The sequence below is a fragment of the Bos taurus genome, chromosome 4, assembly GCF_002263795.3.
Source record: "Bos taurus isolate L1 Dominette 01449 registration number 42190680 breed Hereford chromosome 4, ARS-UCD2.0, whole genome shotgun sequence".
NCBI lineage: Eukaryota > Metazoa > Chordata > Mammalia > Artiodactyla > Bovidae > Bos > Bos taurus.
This window is the reverse complement of record NC_037331.1, coordinates 103,845,087-103,870,677: the sequence shown is the minus strand read 5'-3', so window position 1 is coordinate 103,870,677 and position 25,591 is coordinate 103,845,087.

Sequence of the window (25,591 nt, the reverse complement as noted above, 5' to 3'; positions counted from 1 at the left end):
TGAAGTCGAGTGTGGGAGAGGGTCTGAGCCCTCCCGAAGCCCTGCTCCTCCGCTGCAGCATCACCCAAGCTGCTGCCCACAGCAGGTGAAGAGAGGTGCGAGCTCTTGAAGTGATGAGAGAATGTTTTGGAATTAGACAGTGGTGATGGTTACACAACTAATAGAGTCACAGCAACTTTGCGACTGTATTACAAACCACTGGATTGTACCCTTAATTTTACTATTTATTTATTGTTAGGCTGCAGCTTGCAGCTTGAAGGGTCTTAGTTCCCCAAGCAAGGATGGAACGTGTGTCCCCTGCATTCGAAGTGCAAAGTCTTAACCACTGGATCACCAGGGAAGTCCCCGGAGTGTACACTTTAATCATTTAAAAGATTCATCTTTGTTTCATTTAAAATAAATAAGACCCAAAAAAAAGTGAACTTTGTAGTATGTGAACTATATTTCAATGAAAGTAAAAGACGACATAAGCCATTGGGGGACAAAGGAGAGTAAGCTTGGTGTATGGGGTAAGCTGAGCCTACAGCCACCCCAGGTTACAGGACCCAAGGGGCTGCAGAAATTAGAAACAGCACTGCTCACACCCCACCATCAGGAGAGAGAACCCCTCCTCCACCTTCTTAGGGTTTGGCTCTGGTAGCAGGGTGGCTACTGCCACAGCAACTCCTGTGACCAATAACATAATTACCACAAAGTCTTACTAACAGTCCCCTCATACGCTGCTCATTAGGCTTGTTTTCAGGATTCCCTGGGGGGCCAATGGTTAGGACTTGGCACTTCCACTGCAGAGGACCCAGGTTCAACCCCTGGTAGGGGAACTAAGAACACACAAGCCACAGGCTGGGCAGAGAGGCCAAAAACAAATTTAAAAAGAGAGAGAAAGAGAAGCATATTTTCACTACAACAGCTAATAGACTCATCTCCTCCGACCCTTCGCTCCTGCTTTACTGAGTGTTCTGCACACCAAACTCCCAGCAGTCTCTCTTGAATGGATCCTCCTCTCAGACTCATCAACTGACTGGATCCAGACTTCAGATCGTTCACTGAATCTTGGCCCTGAAACAAAACCTGAAACAGCTCGAACATGCTGTTCCGGACCACACCCCACACTTGCGTGGGCCCCTCGCTGTTTTATACTTTTTACTGCAGCATAATTGCTTTACAACACTGAGTGAGTTTGTGCTGCACAATGGGAATCAGCCGGACATGTATCTGTGTCGCCTCCCTCTCGAGCTCCCTCCCACACCCCTACCCCAGCCCTTCAGGTTGTCACAGAACACTGGGCTGGGCTCCCTGGGTCACACAGCGGCTTCCCGCTAGCTATCTATTTTACACATAATAATGTATCTATGAACCCTCCAGTGTTCTTGCCTGGAGAATCCCCATGGACAGAGGTGTCTGGTGGTCTACAGTCCATGCGGTTGCAAAGAATCTGCTAAGCACAGCACAGCACAGTGTATACACGTCGATCCTCATCTCCCAGTTCGTCCCGCCCTCCCCTTCCCCACCCGTGTCCACAGGCACATCCTCTGCGTCTGTATCTATTCCTGTCCTGCAAATATGTTCGTCTGTACCATTTTCCTAGATGCCACGTATATGCATTAACATATGATATCACATTTGTCTTTCTCTGTCTGACTTACTTCATTTATGATAATCTTTAAATCCATGTATGTGTGGATCACAATAAACTGTGGAAAATTCTGAAAGAGATGGGAATACCAGACCACCTGATCTGTAATTTGCTGCTACTGTAGGTACCCCTGACTTCCTACTTTTGCATTCCAGTGCCCTATAATGAAAAGGCAATACGTGAACCATGAACTTCCTGATGTTCAAGCTGGTTTTAGAAAAGGCAGAGGAACCAGAGATCAAATTGCCCACATCCGCTGGATCATGGAAAAAGCAAGAGAGTTCCAGAAAAACATCTATTTCTGCTTTATTGACTATGCCAAAGCCTTTGACTGTGTGGATCACAATAAACTGTGGAAAATTCTGAAAGAGATGGGAATACCAGACCACCTGACCTGCCTCTTGAGAAACCTCTGTGCAGGTCAGGAAGCAACAGTTAGAACTGGACATGGAACAACAGACTGGTTCCAAATAGGAAAAGGAGTACGTCAAAGCTGTATATTATCACCCTGCTTATTTAACTTATATGCAGAGTACATCATGAGAAATGCTGGACTGGAAGAAACACAAGCTGGAATCAAGATTGCTGGGAGAAATATCAATAACCTCAGATATGCAGATGACACCACCCTTATGGCAGAAAGTGAAGAGGAACTCAAAAGCCTCTTGATGAAGGTGAAAGTGGAGAGTGAAAAAGTTGGCTTAAAGCTCAACATTCAGAAAACGAAGATCATGGCATCTGGTCCCATCACTTCATGGGAAATAGATGGGGAAACAGTGGAAACAGTGTCAGACTTTATTTTTCTGGGCTCCAAAATCACTGCAGATGGTGACTGCAGCCATGAAATTAAAAGACGCTTACTCCTTAGAAGGAAAGTTATGACCAACCTAGAGAGCATATTCAAAAGCAGAGACATTACTTTGCCAACAAAGGTCCGTCTAGTCAAGGCTATGGTTTTTCCTGTGGTCATGTATGGATGTGAGAGTTGGACTGTGAAGAAGGCTGAGCACCGAAGAATTGATGCTTTTGAACTGTGGTGTTGGAGAAGACTCTTGAGAGTCCCTTGGACTGCAAGGAGATCCAACCAGTCCATTCTGAAGGAGATCAGCCCTGGGATTTCTTTGGAAGGAATGATGCTGAAGCTGAAACTCCAGTACTTTGGCCACCTCATGCGAAGAGTTAACTCATTGGAAAAGACTCTGATGCTGGGAGGGATTGGGGGCAAGCGGAGAAGGGGACGACAGAGGATGAGATGGCTGGATGGCATCACTGACTCAATGGACGTGAGTCTGAGTGAACTCCAGGAGTTGGCGATGGACAGGGAGGCCTGGCGTGCTGCAATTCATGGGGTCGCAAAGAGTCACGACTGAGTGACTGATCTGATCTGATCTGATGTTGCTGCAAATGGCCTTGTTTCATTCTTTTGTGGCTGAGGGGACTTCCCAGGTGGCACTAGTGGTAAAGAACCTGCCTGCCAAAGAAAAAGATGTAAGAGACTTTGTAATAGTTTGATCCCTGGGTTGGGAAGATCCCCTGAAGGAGAGGGCATGGCAACCCACTTCAGTATTCTTGTCTGGGAAATCCTATGGACAGAGGAGCCTGGCAGGCCACAAACCATGGGGTCGCAAAGAGTCAGACACCACTGAGCGACTGAGCTCACGTACACATAATCAGTAAAGGATTAGGACCTAAAATATATAAATAGCCCCTAGGAATCAATAAGAAAAGGCAAACGATCTAGCAGAAAAACAGGCAAAATATAAGCATAAATAGGCAAAAGAAGTGGAAGCACAAATGTTCTATAAACAGATGAAAGTTTTCAAATACAATTTTAATCAGAAAAAAAAGCATTCAAACCACTACATGTTACCATTGCCAACCTCACAGATGATCAAAAGTTCAAGTCAGACAATTTATTTAATCGAAATGTAACTCACTTCACACTCTGTACCATTTGCCCTTTTCAAGTACAGAGTTTGGTGGTTTTTAGCACAGTCACGAAGTTGTACAACTATCAGCACTGTTTAACTCCAGAACACTTTGATCACTTGAGAAAGATTACATCTTTTTTAAACTGCTGAGGGCAGCAGCTTGGGCCATAGCCTGGAGTAAGAACAGGGACTTGAGAGCATTCAGTTCCTCTGGGATATACAGTTTAAAATGTAAGAATGTGGAGCAGCAGGATATGACAGGACTAAATAGTATCGACACTGAAAAACTGACCAAGTAATGGATTACCAACGACCCAGTGATTCCGCTCCTAAGCACTACTGTTGTTTAGTCACTAAGTCGTGTCTGACTCTTTGCGACCCCAAGGACTGTAACCCACCAGGCTCCTCTTGTCCATGGGATTTCTAGACAAGAATACTGGAATGGGTTGCCATTTCCTTCTCTAGGGGATCTTGCAGACCCAGGACTGAACCCCCAACTCCGGCATTGGCAGGCAGATTCTTTACCACTGAGCCACCCGGGAAGCCCACTCCTAAGCATGCACGTGTGCATCGAAAGACATGTACAGGAATATTCAGAGCAACATCATTTGTAATAGGCAAAAACTGCAGGCAATGAAACGTTCACCAGCTGTAAAATGGGCTGACCGCGCAATGGGACACTATGCAACGGTGAAAGTCGCTTAGCCGTGTCCAGCTCTTTGCGACCCCATGGACTCTACAGTCCATGGAATTCTCCAGGCCGGAAGACTGGGAGTGGGTAGCCTTTCCCTTCTCCAGGGGATCTTCCTGACCCAGGGATCGAACCCCGGTCTCCCACATTGCAGGCAGACACTTTATCATCTGAGCTACCAGGGAAGCCCTCAAATGCAACAATGAAAAACCTATGAACTATGCCACGTGCATCAATATAGAGTAATCTCACAAACACAAGATAAAGCAGCAAGAAACAGAGGATATGAGTTAGATTCCACTTAAATAGAATTTTAAAACAGGCAAACCTAGTAATGTACTATTTAGGAATCCATGTGTAGGTAAAAACAAATGTAAAGAAAACCAAAGGAAAGATTAACACAAGATTCAGGAGAATGATTTGCTTAGCATCAGGATGCGTTACAGAAGAGGCACACAGGATGGAGAGGGGATAAACTGGAGCTTGGAATTGACACATACATGCTACTAAATGTAAAATAGGTAGCTAGGCGCTTCCCTGGTGGTCCAGTGGCTACGACTCAACGCTCCCAGTGTAGGGGGCCTCCAGTTCAATCCCTGGTAAGAGAACTAGATCCTACATGCCATGACTAAGATCCAGCACAGCCAGGCTTCCTTGGTGGCTCAGTGGTAAAGAACCCACTTGCCAATGCAGGAGACATGGGTTCGATCCCCAGTCCAGGAAGATCCTACATGCCATGTGGCAACTAAGCCTGTACACAACTGCTGATGCCCAAACGCTCTAGAGCCTGCACTCCACAACAAGAGAAACCATGGCAATGAGAAGCCCACGCACTGCAATTAGAGTAGCCCTACTTTCTGCAACTAGAGAAAAGTCCGCAGAGCAACTAACACCCAGCACAGCCAAATAAATAAATATTATTTTAAAAAAAGAGAGCGATCCAGCACTAAATAAATATTTTTTTAAAGATAGCTTCAAAAAAAATAGGAAGTCTACTCAATACTCTGTAATGGCCTATAATGGGAAAAGAATCTATAAAAGAAGGGATATATGTCTAACTGATTCACTTTGCTGTACATCTGAAATTAATACAACATTATCTATTAATACACTCCAATATAAATTAACTTTAAAAAAAATCAGGCTTCCCTGGTGGTTCAGTGGTAAAGAATCCGCCTGCCAATGCAGGAGACATGGGTTCGATCCCTGGTCCAGGAAGATCTTGCATACCTCAGAGCAACTAAGCCAGGGCACCTGAAAGAAAAGCAAAAACCAGAGGCACGCAGGACTGGACTTTTCGAACATGATAATATTCTACCTCTTGATATGGGTGTCTGGGTGTGTGTTTTGTTGGAGGAAAAAGTTTCTCTACACTCTTAAGGCCTGTGAATTAGACTTGCAAAAGGCAGGTTGACAGGATAAAAGGCACTCAATTTTTGTTGATATTTATGTGCATGGAAGTTCACAAAAAGTAAGTGAAAATCAGAGAAATGGTGAGACTCGGGGTCCTTATGCCATTGTAACAAAGGAAACAAGGCTTGGGGTTCAAGGGATGATAAACTGTAGAGAAATGACTAGGAAATGCATGCGGGAAACTGATGACAGATGGGGTTCTGTTATAAGATCTGGTTGTGCAGACTCATGTCCACGCTGACCTTTCCATCTCCGGAATACGAGTTGCACCCTCTTCCTAGACTTCACAAAGGAAATGTGTGCCCTGCTTTTTGGAGGAGAGGGGGCAGAAGGGCGGAGAACCCTGCCCGCATCTATTCGTTCTCAACTGCCTTCAATTCTAAATGGACAGGTGGCGCTGGCAGAAAAGAGACGCAGGAGAGTCAAGAGACGCAGATTCGACCCAGGAGTCAGGAAGACCCTCTGGAGGAGGAAATGTCAACCCCCTTCAGTATTTTTGCCTGGAAAATCCCATGGGCAGAGGAGCCTGGCGGGCTACAGTCCATGCGGCCGCAAAGAGTCGGACACGACTGAGCGCGCACACACATAGACATCTGTGCACTAGTTTGGGGTAGGGGCCGGGAGAATAGATGGACTTCTCACAGGCAAACTGAGAGTCCTAGCCTCACCTGGGGAAGGAAAGAGATTACTTTCAGCCACCGTTCCAGATCCTGGCCTGTCCCCTGGGGAGGCCCTGGCACCCAAGGGGCAGTGAGGTTTGGAAGGAGGGAGGCAGAGAGCATCTTCCCCCAGCTCTGTCTCCGGCTGACTGTGGATCTTGGGGGACAGCTCCTCACCTCCTGGCCCTCAGACTCACCACCTGTAAAGTAGGTGAAGAGGTCCCTTCTGACCCCAGACTTGACTGTCTGCTGCAATGCCTGCAGCCACAACCCAGAAAAGTGGCCTAGAAGCCTGGTCAAGGCAGGACCCCAGGGTTTTCAGCTAATGGGGCCATTGGGAAGATGCAAGAGGGAGGGGGACCTGGGGACCATGGCAGGACAGGTGGGGGCGTGAGGAGGAGGAAACACAAGTGTCTCCCAGGCAGTGAACAGGCGGGGAGTGCTGGCATCTCCCAGACAGTGAACAGCTGAGCTGATCTGGAAGTCAGGGCATGCCTCGGCTATTCTCAGCAGCTATTTATAGTCCTGCACCTCCGTGTTTCGTAGCTGCCTGCGGTGCACCGGCTGCATCCTCTCTGCAGTGAAGTCTGTCTTCCGGCTGAGCACACCGGGCTCCTGTGCAGGTCTGACTTACACAGGGCTTTGCACAGAATAGGCGTGCAACTGTGTGTGTTGTTTGTTCCAAATACTCCTAAACCCATTCATAGTTTTTAATTTCTAAATGTATTAAATTACACAAAACAGGGCCTTCCCTGGTGGCTGAGTGGTAAAGAATCCTCCCACCAATACAGGAGATGTGGGTTCAATCCCTGGGCTGGAAAGATCGCACATGCCACAGAGTAGCTAAGCCCATGTGCCACAACTACTGAGCCTGGGCTCTAGAGCCCAGGAGTCTCAACTACTGAGCCCATTTGCTGCAACTACTGGAGCCCGAGTGCCCTAGAGCCCTGGCTCTGCAACAGCCACTGCGATGAGAATCGTCTGATTTCCTCAGCTAGAGAAAAGCCTGCAGAACAACAAAGATCCAGCACACCCAAAAGTAATAAACAAAAACAACATTTTAAAAATACTTAAAATTGCACAGAATATAAAACCAGCATCTTAGCCATTCCTGAGCGTAGAGCTCCCAGTGGTGGACATATTCACGTTGCTGTGGAACCGTGACCATCCTTCATCCCCCGAACCTTCTCACCATCCTCAACTGAAAACTGGTGCCCATTCTTCCAGTTCCCCTCTCCTCCCTTCCCCCAGTCCTACAGCATCTATTCTCCACTCTGTCTGTATGAATCTGACTAGTCTAGGTAGCTCATATATGCGGAATCATGCGTATTTGTCCTTTTGTGACTGGTTCATTTCACTTAGCATAATGTCAATGTACATTCATGTTGGAGATTTGTCAGAATTCCATCCTATTTTAAAGCTGAATCAGGGACTTCCCTGTGGTCCAGCGGTTAAGAATCTGCCTTGCAATGCAGGGAATGCGGGTTCGATCCCTGGTCGGGAAACTAAGATCCCACATTCCAAGGAGCTAGAGAGTCCAAGTGCTGCAACTAAGACCCAATGTCACCACATAAATAAATTAATATTTTTTAAAAAATTAAAAAATAAAGCTGAATCATATTTGCTCCATCGTATTGGTTCCCGGACCAGGAATGGAACTGGTGTCCCCAGCAGTCAAAGTGTGGAGTCCTAACCACTGGACTGCCAGGGAATTTAAAACTCGTTCTGTTTTATCCATTCATCTGTCGAAGGACACCACACATTCTTGCAATTCAAATGCAGTGTTGGAACCAGAATCCCCTCTACCAGATTATAATCAAAAGGAATCAGACAGCTTTCTATTTAAAGACTGCAGACCTTCATTGATTTAGGGGAGGATCTGATAAGCAGTAGAGAAGAAAATGGCAACTCACTCCAGTATTCTTGCCTGGAAAATCCCATGGCCAGAAGAGCCTGGTGGGCTTTAGTCCATGGGGTTGCAAAAGAGTCAGACACAACTAAACAGCAATAACTGATCACCTAGCAAGAAGATTTTTCAACAAATGGCATTTTTGTGGGGAGTGGGGTGGGTCTCAGGCTCAAAGGATTATTGTCCCTGAAATCCCAGGACTGAGAATTTTGAAGGGGAGATACAGGTTGTGGTCAGAGAATGGGCTATAAGAGCAGTGGCTGGAGGCACAGCAATTACGGGGGCTGAAAAGGCCTGGGTATATACAGTAGAGAAGGAGAACTTCCCAGGTTCTCCGTTGGCTAAGACTCCAAGCTCCCAGTGCAAGGTCCTGAGTTCCATCCCTGGTCAGAGAATGAAATCCCTAATGCCACAACTAAGAGTTCACACGCCACAGCTAAAGACCCCACATGCCGCAAATAAGATCCCACGTAGCCAAATAAAATAAATAAATATTAAAACAAACATACAAAAGATACCTGGGATTTTTTTTCAGTAGGAGCTATATATATATATTAATATTATTGAAGAGTAGTTGATTTACAGTGTTGTTAGTTTCAGGTATACAGCAAAGTGACTCAGTTATACATACATGTATCTATTTTTTCTTCAGACTCTTTTCCCTTATAGGTTATTACAAAGTATTCAGTATAGTTCCCTGTGTTATATAGAAGGTCTTTGTCAGTTATCTACTTTATATATAGTAGGGTTTTTTTTTTTTTTTTAAGGTAGGAGATAACCCCTGAGGGTGAATGCATGGAAAACTGGAGTCAGCATGGTCCCTGTGGATTTTAAAGAGACCTGGCCTTCTGGTCTGGCCTGGGGAAGAGAAACTGCAGGGAAGTCCAGAGTCCCTGATGAATGGTCAGGCCCTGTTTCCCTCAGTAACAGGGTTAATCTGTTTTCTGGGACAGCCTGTATGGAGAAAACTGCCTGGGACTCGGAACCATCCAGTTAAAAGGGTAGGAACCCACTGTGAATGTTAACAGCTGCAGGACTCAGAGGTTCATTTCTCCCACTGCTAGACTGTGATCTGTCCACCAGCGCCAGGCTCCAGGGTGGGGGGCTCCCCACTGCCTGCAGGACCATGTCCCACCCCTCCGTGTCCTCCCCACCTCCCCGCAAGCTGGCTGCAGCCTCCAAAAGTGAATGCGGAACTCCTCGCAGCTTCCTCCTCCACCAGCTCATCCCTGAGCTCCGCGCCTGTGTCTGCCATCTGACTCAGCTCACTCAAAACTCAGCCCAGGCAGCATCTGCCACTGCTAACCCTGCTCTCAGCAGTCTGGTATCAAGGCTGCCCCTCTGATTCATGAAGCATCTTGCAGATGCCTGTAGGGCTGCACATTCCCAGTAAAACGTCCTGCTTTGGGGTCAGTTCTAAACTCCTAGAAATCAGGTGCTGTTTCTTTTAGCCTTTGTTTCTCCCATTCATTCACTCATTCATTCACTCATTAGATACATATTCATGAATGGCAATGATGTGCCTCACACCGCTCTAGTTTGAGTGAATGCATGCTCTGGGATTGCATCTTGTTGACTCTCATTCATTCATTCATTCTACACATACTGAGTGATAGATACTAGAGGTACAACAGTGAACAAATATAAATACAGTCACGCTCTCAAGAGATTTTGAGGGTAAGACCGACATTCAAATAATTACATACAAACACACCTACTGTTGCCATCATAATGGGTGTTATGAAGGACAGGGAATTGGAGGGTGAAAGTGGATCAGAGGGGCTGGACTTGGTCAGGAGCTTACAGAACATTTGCCCAAGAAAGTGATACTTGAGCTGAGGTGGGGAAGAGAAGGGACTAACATTCCAGAAACAGGGAACAGCATGTGCAAAGCCTCATGTCATACATTGGTTAGAAATGGAATATCTGACTGCCAGTGGCTTAAACCATTTTATTTTTTCCCACAACAGGAAATATGGAGTTGGTGTCTGCTGGCACTGATCCAGCTGCTGCAGTCTGTCTTTTAGGCTTTTCTGCTCTCTGTTCCACCATCTTCTGTATGTTACTTCTTGTGCTCCAACTGGGTCTCTTGTGGGTCTAGCTCTAAACACCAGGATGGTTTTCAAAGTCAGGAGGCAGAGAGGACCAAACAGAAGGCTGTCACTTCTCCAGAAAACCCAGGACATCTTTGCAACAGGGCTGCTCACATCCTTCCCCTCACAGCTCATTGGCCAGAGGTGGTCATATGACTGGGCTTCCCAGGTGGCTCAGTGGTAAAGAATCTGCCTGCCAATGCAGGAAATGCAGGAGATGTGGGTTTGATCCCTGGGTCAGGAAAATCCACCCTGGAGGAGGAAATGATAACCCACTCCAGTGTTCTTACCTGGTAAATCCCATGGACAGAGGAATTGGTGGGCTACAGTCCATGGAGTCACAGAGTCAGACACGACTGAGCAACTACGCACCCATGAACAATCATATGGCCATCACTTACTGCAAGGGATGCTGGGAAAGTTAGTGTTGCACTTCAGTGGTGGGAATGAGCAGGAGAGAGAAGGTTGGGATTGGCTTGGTACAGCTTTTGTACATGGTACATGGTGGGAGGGAGCAAGGCCAGTTCTGGAAACTGACAAAAGGGAGTTTGTAGAGACGGTGGAGCTGGAGGGGTATGTAGGGGCCTGCCTTAGTTTGCTAGGGCGGCCATAACAAAGTACCGCAGACTAGGCAACTTAAACAATGTAAATTTATCATCTCACTGTTGTTGTTACTTAGTTGCTAAGTCATGTCCGACTCTGCAACCCCATGGACTGAGGCATGCCAGGCTTCCCCGTCCTTCACTGTCTCCTGGAGCTTGCTCAAACTCATGTCCATTGAGTCGGTGATGATATCCAGCCATCTCGTCCTCTGTCGTCCCTTTCTCCTACCTCTGTCTTTCCCAGTGTTAGGGGAAGCACACTGACAGAAACCGCGCACCCTGGCCAGGCACCACAGTAACCATTTGCATGAGTTGTTTTATGATGGGAGGTCCTGGTAAGGAACTCTGAACTAATAAGCCACCGCCAACCGAAAGAATTCAGGAAATATCAAAAGGAGACACCACATGTCCAACTACCTCCCAGAATCCTTGCTGGCATCCATCCTGACTGAACAAGATGTGCACCACCAGGAAGGACTCTGAATCAGAATGATTAACTAAAGACAACTGGAAACTAATCACCAGAAAACCCAAGACTCAGCCACATGGCAGACCGGTTCTCCTGGGTTCCCTTACCCTAATGCTCTCTGCCCAGGAGCCCTTACTAATAAAATGTCTTGCTTCGGCAGCACAGGTGTCTCCTTGGACAATCCATTTCCAAGTGTTAGACAAACACCCACTTTCAGGCCCTGGAAGGGGTCCCCTTTCTTGCAATACCAGCATCAGGGTCTTTTCCAATAGGTCAGCTCTTCGCATCAGGTGGCCAAAGTATTGGAGCTTCAGCTTCAGCATCAGTCCTTCCAATGAACACCCATGTCTGATCTCCTTTAGAGTGGACTGGTTGGATCTTCTTGCCGTCCAGTCTCACAGTTTGGGAGGCTGCCAGTCCCAGGGTTGCTTTCTTCTGAGGCCTCTCTTCCTGACTTGCAGATGGACCCTGTCTTTTCCTCGTCTTTCCTTTTTGTGTCTGGGTCCTAAGTGCCTCTTCTTCAAAGGACACCAGTCATATTAGATGAGCCGCTGCTCCACAACGAGAGAGGCCACCACAATGAGAAGCCTGAGCACCGCAAGTGGAGGGCAGCCCCGCACCCTCACCTCAACAGGAGAAAGCCCACATGCAGCAACGAAGACCTAGAGCAGCCAAAAAGAAATGAAAACAAACAGGCCAGGATTTAGGCTTGGGGGCGGGGAGTAAGGGGTGGGGTGACGGAGGCTGTGGGAAGAGAGGAAGAGGAAGTTATCTGTAGCCCTGGGCCTTGCTGGTGGTCCTGTGACGGAACCAGTGTCCAGGAGGCTGGCTGGTGCTGTGAGAGGGGCTGTAGACACTGAGCTGAGGTGGGGTCTATGAGCTAAAGTCTCCCCTGCAGGCTAAGGGGCAGGCCATCTGCTTCTCCGCTCCAGGGGTGAGTCCTGGGAGCTCAGATTCCAGTCCAGGGAAATGTTAGTCACTCAGTCGTGTGCGCCTCTATGTGATCCCGTGGACTGCTGCCCACCAGGCTCCTCTGTCTTTGGAGTTCTCCAGGCCAGAATACTGGGGTGGATTGCTATTTCCTTGTCCAGCAGTCCTCGGAGGACATAGAAATGCAAGTATTCTCTGCTCAGCCCTCTAATCACTGAGCGCTGGTTTTATCTGTCAATCATACGTGTACTTTTCTTGTTTGAACAATAGGTGTGAGATACCATGAGATATACTTTAGAAAATGTGGGGATCCTTTCTGGATGTAAAGGTGACTTTAAGCTGAAGACATCTGAAACTCAACAGATGCAGAAAAAAACCTTTCCCCAGCTTTCCTTATCTGACTAAAAGCAGCAATTTCTAGGCAATGAGGATACCATAAATCCACTTAATGACCCTTAAGAAGACAGAAATACTGTGCATCCCCATGTAGACAAGCATTACCACAACCTTCTTATCTCTCACCTGTTCTCCTAAAAACCCACTGGGCTTCCCTCAAGAAATCTATTGGGCTTTTCCCATAAAAGCCTTCTCTCGCCCTCCCTACTAAGTTAGGTATATAAACTTTTAACCATTTAAGGCACCAACTACTCTTATGCATATGAAACAAACTCTTTTTTCCTGTTAACCAGTCTTTTATCAGTTTAATTAGCATGTCCTACTTAATGAACCTAAAAGAGTAGAGAAAGTTTCTTTCCCTGCATAATAACCACCAAATTCAGAATGCATTGGTCTAATCCTTCAGATAAAAGCTCCCTGATTAGTGTGAAGCCAAAAGTATAAACAGACAGAAAGCTAGACAGATGCTCTATACCTGTGATTAAGGGGTCTGTGTTGTCCCTACCCCCTACTCACAACATCCCTGTCTCCTCCCCCTTCAAGTAGCCACCCTAGGGTGACCCCTGCTTTGGCTCAGTTTCACTGGGTTTGATAACTTCCGCCTGGCTGGTAGATTCTCATCCAAAGGATGAGAGGTGGATGAAAGGATGTCAGGAGGAATCTGCTCCTGAGGACTCTGTCCCTCTCTCCCCATTGCTCCCTACCCAGCTGCCCTGTCTCTGCCACATTCAGCATGACTCAATGGGCTCCAGCCACCCTGGGATCGGCCATTCCTAGACTACACTATGCATGTTACCATCTGAAGGCTGCTACACTCGCCCTTTCTGTCTTGTACCCTCTTCCTTTAGATTTTAAATTGGCTTGTTCTTTTGAATTCACTAGGTCTCTGTTCAAATATCAGTCTTAGAAAACACTTCCCTGATAAACTCATCTAAATGAATGAATAAGTGAATGCATTCACCAATGCCCATTTAGGCTGTACCTGGAAGAGGCTTTTTCTCAAAAAGATCAGTCAGTCAGTTCAGTCGCTCAGTTGGGTCCAACTCTTTGCTACCCAATGGACTGCATCACACCAGGCTTGGCTTCCCTGTCCATCACCAACTCCCAGAGCTTACTCTAACTCATGTTCATGGAGGTGGTGATGCCATCCAACCATCTCATCCTCTGTCATCCCCTTTTCCTCCAGCCTTCAAACTTTCCCAGCATCAGAGTCTTTCCCAGTGAGTCAGTTCTTCGCATGAGGTACCCAAAGTATCAGAGCTTCAGTTTCAGTAACAGTCCTTTCAATGAACATCCAGGACTGGTCTCCTTTAGGATGGACTGGTTGGATCTCCTTGCAGTCCAAGGGACTCTCAAGAGTCTTCTCCAACACCACAGTTCAAAAGAATCAATTTTTCGGCACTCAGTTTTCTTCACAGTCCAACTCTCACATCCATACACGACTACTGGAAAAACCGTAGCTTTGACTAGATGGACCTTTGGTGGCAAAGTAATGTCTCTGCTTTTGAATATGTTGTCTAGGTTGGTCATAGCTTTTCTTCCAAGGAGCAAGCATCTTTTCATTTCATGACTGCAGTCACCATCTGCAGTGATTTTGGAACCCCAAAAACAAAGTCTCTCATTATTTCCATTGTTTCCCCATCTATTTGCCAAGAAGTGATGGGACCAGGTGCCATGATCTTAGTTTTCTGAATGATGAGTGTCAATTCAACTCTTTCACTCTCCTCTTTCACTTTCATCAAGAGGTTCTTTGGTTCTTTGCTTTCTGCCATAAGGGTGGTGTCATCTGCATATCTGAGGTTATTGATATTTCTCCCAGCAATTTTTATTCCAGCTTGTGCTTCATCCAGCCCAGAATTTCACATAATGTACTCTGCATAGAAGTTAAATAAGCAGGGTGACACTATACAGCCTTGACGTACTCTTTTCCCAATTTGGAACCAGTCTGTAGTTTTGTTGCAGGAAGGGGACACCTTCCAGGGCCCGAAACTGGGCTCTTGTCTAACACTCGGAAATGAATTGTCTGAAGAGACACATGTGTTGACAAAGCAAGAGATTTTATTGGGCAAGGGCACCCGGGTGGAGAGCAATAGGGTAAGGAAACCCAAGAGAACTGCTCTGCCGCATGTCGCAGTCTCCGGTTTTATGGTGATGGGATTCGTTTCTGGGTGGTCTTTGGCCAATCATTCTAATTCAGAGTCTTTCCTGGTGGCGCACGCATCACTCAGCCAAGATAGATGCTAGCGAGAGGGTTTCTGGGAAGTGGACAGACACGCAGTGTCTCCTTTCGACCTTTCCCGAACTCTTTCAGTTGGTGGTGGCTTATTACTTCCATATTCCTTATCAGGATCTCCTGTCATAAAACAACTCATGTAAATGGTTACTAGGGTGCCTGGCCAGGGTGGGCGGTTTCAATCAGTGTGCTTCCCCTAACAATTTCATGTCTAGTTCTAACTATTGCTTCTTGACTTGCATACAGATTTCTCAGGAGGCAGGTGAGGTGGTCTGGTATTCCCCCAAAATTTCCAGTTTGTTGTGATCCACATAGTCAAAGGCTTTGGCATAGTCAATAAAGCAGAAGCAAATTTTTTTCTGGAACTCTCTTGCTTTTTCTATGATCCAGTGGATGTTGGCAATTTGATCTCTGGTTCCTCTTCCTTTTCTAAATCCAGCTTGGGATTTAAGGAATTTGGTTTAGGTCATGCCTGAATGGTCTAGTGATTTTCCCTACTTTTTTCAATTTAAGTCTGAATTTGGCAGTAAGGAATTCATGATCTGAGCCACAGTCAGCTCCTGGTTTTATTTTTGCTGATTGTATAGAGCTTCTCCATCTTGGGCTGAAAAGAATATAATCAATCTGATTTTGGTATTGACCATCTGGTGATATCCATGTGTAGAGTATTCTCAACATGTGGACAGGTCTACATGTGCACACATCATGGTGGAGAGCTCTGACGAAACGTGGGCCACTGGAGAAGAGAATGGTAAACCACTTCAGTATTCTTGCCTTGAGAACCCCATGAACAGTATGAAAAGGCAAAATATAGGACACTCAAAGATGAACTCCACAGGTCGGTAGGTGCCCAGTATGCTCTTGGAGATCAGTGGAGAAACAGCTCCAGAAAGAATGAAGAGTTGGAGCCAAAGCAAAAACAACACCCAGCTGTGGATGTGACTGGTGATGGAAGTAAATTCCAAGGCTGAAAAGGAACCTGGAATATTGCATAGGAACCTGAATGTTAGGTCCATGTATCAAGGCAAATTGGAAATGGTCAAACAGGAGATGGCAAGAGTGAACATGGACATTTTAGGAATCAGTGAACTAAAATGGACTGGAATTGGGTGAATTTAACTTAAAGAGATAAACAAACACATTTCTGTTATTTTATTCCCTAGCCTTATTTTAGCCAAATAAGTCTAGGAAATTTTTTTTAATGGAAGTATATTTGATTTACAATACATTTATATGTACAGACACATATATATTCTTTGTTGACTAAAAAATAATAGTCACAACCTGTAAGCAGAGAGTTATTTTATTTTCTGTTAAGTCCGGGAGATAGCATCTCAGGGGTTTTGAGAAAACTGCTCCAAGGAGGAAGGAGTGGAAGTCAGGCTATAGACAAGTTTGCAACAAAGGGAGCAGGGCTGTCTGAACAACAAAGGTTGGGTATCAAGTAATTCAGCCTTCTTTGTGTGGGAAGATGCAAGCCTCAGGGCGCACTGAATTCATTCCTTTCACATGCACTTCAGCTCTCTGAGGCCAATCCTGTTTCACCTGCTGCTTGCATTCCCCCAGCTCCTCAGCAATCCACTCAGGGGTGGCAACGCCCAGTGGATTGAAGTTTTGGGAGCCCTCATTCACATTTGGAGGCCAGAAACCACTGATGACTGTGACATCTTGTTTTTATTATTTATTTTCTTGTTTATTAATATGGCAGGAGATATTTTCACTTCACAGGTCTTTAGGTCTCTGTCCAAATATCAGTCTTAGAAAAGACTTTCTGATGACCCTATCTAAATGAGTGAATAAGTGAATACATTCACCAATGCCCATTTAGGCTGTACCTGGAAGAGGCTTTTTCTCATAAAGATAAACAAATGAACAAATTTCTGTTATTTTATTCCCTATCCTTATTTTAGCCAAATAAGGCTAGGAAAAAATATTTTTTTTAATGGAAGTATAGTTAATTTACAATATCGTGTGAGTTTCAGGTGTACAGAAGAGTGAAATACATACACACACACACACATTTTCTTTTTCAGATTCTTCCCCTTGTAGATTATTATGTAATAGTGACTATAGTTCCCTGTGCTATACATATAGCAGGCCTTTGTGGGTTATCTATTTTATACATAGTAGTTTGTATCTGTTAAACCCAGCCTCAGTTCAGTTCAGCTCAGTCACTCAGTCCTGTCTGACTCTCTGTGACCCCATGGACTGCAGCACGCCAGGCTTCCCTGTCCATCACCAACTCTCAGAGCTTTCTCAAACTCATGTCCATGGAGTCGGTGATGCCATCCAACCATCTCATTCTCTGTTGTCCCCTTCTTCTCCTCCCTTCGATCTTTCCCAGCATCAGTGTCTTTTCCAATGAGTCAGTTCTTCCCATCAGGTGCCCAAAGTACTGGAGCTTCAGTTTTGGCATCAGTCCTTCCAATAAATATTCAGGGTTGATTTCCATTAGGATTGACTGGTTTGATCTCTGTGCTGTCCAAGGGATTCTCAAGAACCTTCTCTAACACTACACTTCAAAAGCATCAGTTCTTCGGCACAAGGGAATACCAGCTTAGGGAATTCTTAAATTCATCCTCAGCACCCATTTCTTAGTCTGGACTCAATAATTCTTTCGAAATAGATAATCCCTGTGGAGATTAGGCTGCCCTCTCCAGCCTCTTCTTCCTAGAAAGCTTGGGCAGAAGAGAGTAGGATTTATTTAAATAGCTAAAACACACTCTCGCACAAATCCTAGAAAATAAAGGTTAAAGCAGATAAGAGTTTTCTAACTTCTTGGTAATTTCAGTGTTTACTATGAGCCCTTTTTTCAAATCCCTTTTTTCAAATTGATCTTTTACCACTCCCACCCTTAGTGGAGTCCCAAGGTCTTTTTGAACTTTGGAGATAACTTGCTGATTTCCAGCTCATTTGCTAGCAAACAGAAGGTAAGAATGGAAATTGGAAACATTATTAGGGTTTTTGCCCTTCCCTAAGAGAATGCCCTCAAGCTGCAAAAGCTACTTTGTCCCCACAAGGCTTGGGGGAGGAGGGCAAGGGCTGAGACACCAGAGGGGGCATAGCTCCTGTCCTTTTGAGTGAAGGGAGGGAGCTTTGAGCTTACAGCAAGCCTGCAGGAATCTAAATTTGCGTTCATTCCTATATCAGTCCGTTCGTTTATCTATTCCTTTATTTACTTGACAAATATTTTGGGTCAGGGCTTCCCTTGTGGCTCAGCTGGTAAAGAGTCTGCCTGGAGTACGGAAGACCTGGGTTCAATCCCTGGATTGGGAAGATCTTCTGGAAAAGGGAAAGGCTACCCACTCCAGTCTTCTGGCCTGGAGAATTCCATGGACTGTATAGTCCATGGGGTCGCAAAGAGTTGGACACGACTGAGCGACTTTCACCTCATTTCACTTCACTAAAAGCCAAAAAAAGCTCCAAGCATTATCTGCAGATTGGTGGAGTGGAGCTCCATTTGTTTAATGGTAAAAATAAAAGTAACAGGACTTTTTAAATTAGGCAATACAATTCTTAAGTTTATATGTAAAAGATAATGAGAGAACATTCCTCCAGGGGAAAAAATAATAATGGCCCTAACAATGGCAACCCACTCCAGTACTCTTGCCTGGAAAATCCCATGGATGGAGGAGCCTGGTAGACTGCAGTCCATGTGGTCACTAAGAGTCGGACATGCCTGAACACTTCACTTTCATTTTTCATTTTCAGGCACTGGAGAAGGAAATGGCAACCCACTCTAGTATTCTTGCCTGGAGAATCCCAGGGACAGAGGAGCCTGTTGGGTACCATCTATGGGGTCACACAGAGTTGGATGATGTGATCACTGACCTAGAGCCAGACATCCTGGAATGTGAAGTCAAGTGGGCCTTAGAAAGCATCACTACGAACAAAGCTAGTGGAGGTGATGGAATTCCAGTTGAGCTATTCCAAATCCTGAAAGATGATGCTGTGAAAGTGCTGCACTCAATATGCCAGCAAATTTGGAAAACTCAGCAGTGGCCACAGCACTGGAAAAGGTCAGTTTTCATTCCAATCCCAAAGAAAGGCAATGCCAAAGAATGCTCAAACTACCGCACAATTGCACTCATCTCACACACTAGTAAAGTAATGCTCAAAATTCTCCAAGCCAGGCTTCAGCAATATGTGAACCGTGAACTTCCTGATGTTCAAGCTGGTTTTAGAAAAGGCAGAGGAACCAGAGATCAAATTGCCCACATCCGCTGGATCATGGAAAAAGCAAGAGAGTTCCAGAAAAACATCTATTTCTGCTTTATTGACTATGCCAAAGCCTTTGACTGTGCGGATCACAACAAACTGTGGAAAATTCTTCAAGAGATGGGAATACCAGACCACCTGATCTGCCTCTTGAGAAATTTGTATGCAGGTCAGGAAACAACAGTTAGAACTGGACATGGAACAACAGACTGGTTCCAAACAGGAAAAGGAGTTCGTCAAGGCTGTACATTGTCACCCTGTTTATTTAACTTATATGCAGAGTACATCATGAGAAACGCTGGACTGGAAGAAACACAAGCTGGAATCAAGATTGCTGGGAGAAATATCAGTAACCTCAGATATGCAGATGACACCACCCTTATGGCAGAAAGTGAAGAGGAACTCAAAAGCCTCTTGATGAAAGTGAAAGTGGAGAGTGAAAAAGTTGGCTTAAAGCTCAACATTCAGAAAATGAAGATCATGGCATCCGGTCCCATCACTTCATGGGAAATAGATGGGGAAACAGTGGAAACAGTGTCAGACTTTATTTTTCTGGGCTCCAAAATCACTGCAGATGGTGACTGCAGCCATGAAATTAAAAGACGCTTACTCCTTAGAAGGAAAGTTATGACCAACCTAGAGAGCATATTCAAAAGCAGAGACATTACTTTGCCAACAAAGGTCCGTCTAGTCAAGGCTATGGTTTTTCCTGTGGTCATGTATGGATGTGAGAGTTGGACTGTGAAGAAGGCTGAGCGCCGAAGAATTGATGCTTTTGAACTGTGGTGTTGGAGAAGACTCTTGAGAGTCCCTTGGACTGCAAGGAGATCCAACCAGTCCATTCTGAAGGAGATCAGCCCTGGGATTTCTTTGGAAGGAATGATGCTAAAGCTGAAGCTCCAGTACTTTGGCCACCTCATGAGAAGAGTTAACTCATTGGAAAAGACTCTGATGCTGGGAGGGATTGGGGGCAGGAGGAGAAGGGGAGGGCAGAGGATGAGATGGCTGGATGGCATCACTGACTCGATGGACGTGGGTCTGAGTGAACTCCGGGAGTTGGTGATGGACAGGAAGGCCTGGTGTGCTGCGGTTCATGGGGTCGCAAAGAGTTGGACACGACTGAGCAACTGATCTGATCTGATCATGAAAAGGACATCTTTTTTGGGTATTAGTTCTAGAAGGTCTTGTAGGTCTTCAACATCAGCTTCTTCAGCATTACTGTTTGAAACCACCTGTGCTAGAGTAAAGGAAGCAGAGAAGCTCATCAGGATTAGAGGACCCTGCCCACACCCTAAGCTTGTCAGCAACCCCACCCTTGAAATTGTTGTCCAAGGCTCTGTAACCCCATGGAGTGCAGCATGTCGGGCTCCTCTGTCCTCTACTACCTCTTGAGGTTTGCTCAAATTCACATCCTTAAGTCTGTGATGCTATCTACCCTTAAAGTATTGTTATAAAACTCCTTGTCAGGGACTTCCCTGGTGGTCTAGTGTTTAGGACTCTGCACTTTCAACGTAGGGGGTACAGGTTCTCTCCCTACTCAGGGAATTAGGATCTCAAGTGGCATAGCCAAAAAATGAAAATAAAATTAATAATAAAGTAAAGTAATGCTCAAAATTCTCCAGGCCAGGCTTCAGCAATACGTGAACCGTGAACTTCCTGATGTTCAAGCTGGTTTTAGAAAAGGCAGAGGAACCAGAGATCAAATTGCCCACATCCGCTGGATCATGGAAAAAGCAAGAGAGTTCCAGAAAAACATCTATTTCTGCTTTATTGACTATGCCAAAGCCTTTGACTGTGTGGATCACAATAAACTGTGGAAAATTCTGAAAGAGATGGGAATACCAGACCACCTGACCTGACTCTTGAGAAACCTCTGTGCAGGTCAGGAAGCAACAGTTAGAACTGGACATGGAACAACAGACTGGTTCCAAATAAGAAAAGGAGTTCGTCAAGGCTGTATATTATCACCCTGCTTATTTAACTTACATGCAGAGTACATCATGAGAAACGCTGGACTGGAAGAAACACAAGCTGGAATCAAGATTGCTGGGAGAAATATCAATAACCTCAGCGTGCAGGGTGCAGGTGACACCTGCAGATGATACCACCCTTATGGCAGAAAGTGAAGAGGAACTCAAAAGCCTCTTGGTAAAAGTGAAAGTGGAGAGTGAAAAAGTTGGCTTAAAGCTCAACATTCAGAAAACGAAGATCATGGCATCCGGTCCCATCACTTCATGGGAAATAGATGGGGAAACAGTGGAAACAGTGTCAGACTTTATTTTGGGGGGCTCCAAAATCACTGCAGATGGTGACTGCAGCCATGAAATTAAAAGATGCTTACTCCTTGGAAGGAAAGTTATGACCAACCTAGATAGCATATTAAAAAGCAGAGACATTACTTTGCCAACAAAGGTCCATCTAGTCAAGGCTATGGTTTTTCCTGTGGTCATGTATGGATGTGAGAGTTGGACTGTGAAGAAGGCTGAGCGCCGAAGAATTGATGCTTTTGAACTGTGGTGTTGGAGAAGACTCTTGAGAGTCCCTTGGACTGCAAGGAGATCCAACCAGTCCATTCTGAAGGAGATCAGCCCTGGGATTTCTTCGGAGGGAATGATGCTGAAGCTGAAACTCCAGTACTTTGGCCACCTCCTGCGAAGAGTTGACTCATTGGAAAAGACTCTGATGCTGGGAGGGATTGGGGGCAGGAGGAGAAGGGGAGGGCAGAGGATGAGATGGCTGGATGGCATCACTGACTCGATGGACGTGGGTCTGGGTGAACTCCAGGAGTTGGTGATGGACAGGGAGGCCTGGTGTGCTGCGGTTCATGGGGTCGCAAAGAGTTGGACACGACTGAGCGACTGAACTGAACTGAACTGAACTGAAGAAAAAAAAAGACTCCTTATGAAATCATCTAGCATTGGAACACACAGATTTTTGAGGCAGGAACCTGCTGTATACCCCTTTGCTTGGCAAAACAATACTATCCTTTTACTTCACCCGGTAGCCCATGAGGCTACTCTGTCCATTGGATTCTCCAGGCAAGAATACTGCAGTAGGTTGCCATTTCCTTCTCAAGGGGATCTTCCCAACCCAGGGACTGACCCTGTGTCTCCTGCATTGTTGGTAGGTTTTTTTTACTATCTAAGCCACGAGGGAAGCCCTTGTAGTACATACTTCATCCAAACCTCTGTCTAAAACTCTGTCTTCAAAATATAATCCAGCTCCAGTGCAGAGAGGCAGCGTTTTCAGCACCATTAGGACTTTGTATTTTCATTGCCAGAGGCAAGAGTTCAATCCCTGGTCAGGGACTAAAATCACGCAAATCGCCTGACACAGAGGAAGAACACACACACACACACACACACACACATAAAATTTGAAAAAAAAGAAAGAAAAAGGGAAAAAAATTAAAATAGAGAAATAAAAATTAAAACTGCACTAAAAAACCCCCCAAACTACACTAAAATGTTATTTCCCCACCTGATTGCTAATATCCCAAAATTTGATGGCTATTTTGGCTTGAAAGGGTATTTGCAGGCAGGGTCCTTATACATTGTCGGTGGGTCCGCATATTGGAAGATGCTTTCATCAAACCTGTGACTGTCACTGACTCCCATTCTCTTTGACTCAGCAATGCCAGTTCTAGGAATTTATCCTACAGACATAATCTCACATGTGCAAAATATCATATATAAAATATTAATTGAAGCACTAAAAGATTGTTAACAATTTATAGCCAAGGAGCAGAATGAGGGGTGAGGGGGTTAACTGGATGGAACATTCTAACAAGAAAGGAGGATTGGGATTCTGGTTAAAGTGACATAACAGGATTCTTAGTGAAGGCAGGCCAGGGCATGAGATATTACCTGAGATGGTGAAAGAAAGTGAAAGTGAAGTTGCTCAGTTATGTCCGACTCTGTGACCCCATGGACTGTAGCCTACCAGGCTCCTCTGTCCATAGGATTTTCCAGGCAAGAATACTGGGGTGGGTTGCCATTTCCTTCTCCAGGAGATCTTTCTGACCCAGGGATTGAACCCGGGTCACGGGCACTGTAGGCAGACGATTTACCATCTGAGCCACCATCTGATCAGATATGGAGGGGGATCTCATATACAGTATGGAGGATTCTGGCTAAACCAATTTAAGAGGATTCTTGCTAAAATTGTGGACATACAAACATTGATGCCTCATTGAAAAGTTTAGCAGGTCCTGAGCAGAATGTGGTCAAGGAGAGAATCTTTATCATGCCCTTTTCTACGTCTAAAAATATTTAGTCACATGACTGTATTACTGTAGTGTTTTTTTTTTTTTGCCATGCTACACAAGGCATGCTCGATCTTAGTTTCCCCGGTAGGGATTGAACTTATGCTCCTTGCAGTGGAAGCATGGAGTCTTAACCACTGGACGGCCAGGGAAGTCCCATACAAGAAAACTCTTTTTCTATAAACCAAAAAGTAGCAAAGCATTTAATACAAAATAATTCATAGACTGTGGGAGAGGATACTTAGACTGAAAAAACCAGGGAACCATTGACCTATGTGAAAATATAAAGTGTTTTTACAGGAACCAAATCATTATTTAAACTCCCTTTGGAAAGAAAATAACAGGAAGATTGATATTGGTGTTTATGGTGTAGAGTTTCCACATTAAGATTATCAAAGTTTGTGCAACATAGTATCAAGTAGATCTGCTCAGGCAATAGAGTCCTCTTGGCTTGGCAGGGTGCCAGCCCTATCTGTTATACTTTCTTTAATTTTGTAGCACTCAGCAGACACCAATAAGTGGGATTGCTTCTGCTTCCTCACTCTGTGCTGCTGCTGCTGCTAAGTCGCTTCAGTCTTGTCCGACTCTGTGTGACCCCATTGACGGCAGCCCACCAGGCTCCCCCATCCCTGGGATTCTCCAGGCAAGAACACTGGAGTGGATTGCCATTTCCTTCTCCAATGCATGAAAGTGAAAAGTGAAAAGTGAAAGTGAAGTCGCTCAGTCGTGTCAGACCCTCAGTGACCCCAGGGACTGCAGACTTCCAGGCTCCTCCATCCATGGGATTTTCCAGGCAAGAGTACTAGAGTGGGGTGCCGTTGCCTTCTTCGTCCGCCACTCTGTAGTCTTCCCTTTTAAATTAAAAATTTCATCTGGGGGGAGCCTAACAGCACCAGTAGGGGAAGGAACACTAGCCTCACCGCTAAAATTCCCAAGATTCAAGCTCTCCTCTGTCACTCACAGCCTGTGTGATCCTACACAGCATCTCTGCCTGTCTCTCCAACTTCATCTTCTCATATTTAAAGGGGCAACATCTGTGCTTGTCCAACTTCAAAAACTTATTGTGAAACAAAACAGACAAGGTGGGCAAAAGGCCTTTGAAAAGCTCCAAGTATTGTTCTGATGTAGGGCTGCCAGATAAAATACAGGATTCTGAGTTGTAATGGAAATTCAGACAAACAGCTAATGCTCTATGTATATATCCCATGCAATATTTGGGATTATACTTACATTGAAACTCAATTTGTTATTTATCTGAAGTTCAAATTTAACTGAGCATCCTGTATTTTTATTTGCTAAATCTGGCAACCCTTTTTGCTATCATATAACAACATCAATGAAAACAATAGAAAACACTTACCTAGCGGTTACTACATCCAGGACTGTTCCTTGAGCCATATATATATATATGTATTTAAACTCATTAAATACTTATAAGGAAGGTGTACTACTAGACTTACTTCACCTGCCTTAATTAAGGCAGGAATTTGCCCAGTGTCACATGGCTACTATGTTCAAGCACTAAAACTTACTCATGATTCCTATATAACCTGTTTGGGTAGCATTGGCTCAGCAGAATCACTGATAAATGTTTGTGTGTGAAGAAATGCACAGATTGCCCTTGTGCTAAAATGTTCTCCTGGAGAAAGAGATGACTGTTTGTTTTGTTTCCCAATAAGACAAACATCATTATTCCTATTGGTATAGATGGTGAAACAAGGCATAGTAACTTTTCTAACATCAGAGAATTCTTTCACCCATAGCCCAAATATTTTATTGAGCAACTATTATATGCTGCACACAGTTCTAGAGACTTGTGATATAGCAGAACAAAATAGGCAAAGATCCCTGGCCTTACAGAGCTTATATTCTAGCTAGGAGAAACAGATCAAAAAAAAAAAAAAAAAAGCAAATTCTGTAGTAATTAGAAGGTGAAAACTATGCAATAAAAAATAGAGCAAAGACTTCCCTGGCAGTCCAGTAGTTAAGACTCCGCAATTGCACTGTAGGGGCACAAGTTCGATTCCTGGTGGGGTAACTAAGACCTCTCAGGCAGTGCAGTGTGTGTCCCCTGCCCCCCCCTCCCCCGCCCCGAGAAAAATGTTACTTAACAGGTAAACCCTAACAGATACAGGAACACACCTGTAGTC